At 59.3% G+C, this 273-nt stretch overlaps 1 non-coding gene across 1 annotated transcript; it reads right to left on the bottom strand.

Annotated features, from left to right (window-relative positions):
- Positions 1-153: 153 nt before the first annotated feature.
- Positions 154-248, bottom strand: LOC145718851 (small nucleolar RNA SNORD116). Its single transcript, XR_014142050.1, has one exon. It is a non-coding gene; the product is annotated as a small nucleolar RNA SNORD116 (small nucleolar RNA).
- Positions 249-273: the final 25 nt, after the last annotated feature.

The following is a 273-nucleotide window of genomic DNA, read 5'->3' as shown; positions in this document are numbered from 1 at the left end:
CGAGGCTCTCCGATGCAGAGGCCCTTGGGAGCTGCTGGGTCTGGTGCTGGGGCTGGTGCTGGTGCTGGTGGTCTGTGCTGGTGGTGCCTGCGACAGTGTGACCGAGGGGAAGCTGTCCCTCACTCCTACCTTCCCTGGGGGAGACAACGTGCTGGACCTCAGTTTCGATGAGAACGACGGTAGGGAGTTCTCACTCATTTTGTTCAGCTTTTCCAAGGAATGCACAATGAGGGAGTCATCATCGATCCGAGCACATTCGGGGCCTCCTGGCAC

This window comes from Leptonychotes weddellii, unplaced genomic scaffold (assembly GCF_054177405.1).
Source record: "Leptonychotes weddellii isolate Sample4059 unplaced genomic scaffold, ASM5417740v2 HiC_scaffold_235822, whole genome shotgun sequence".
Taxonomy (NCBI): Eukaryota; Metazoa; Chordata; class Mammalia; order Carnivora; family Phocidae; genus Leptonychotes; species Leptonychotes weddellii.
The sequence above is the reverse complement of the archived record's forward strand: the minus strand, read 5'-3'. Positions and strand labels throughout refer to the sequence as shown.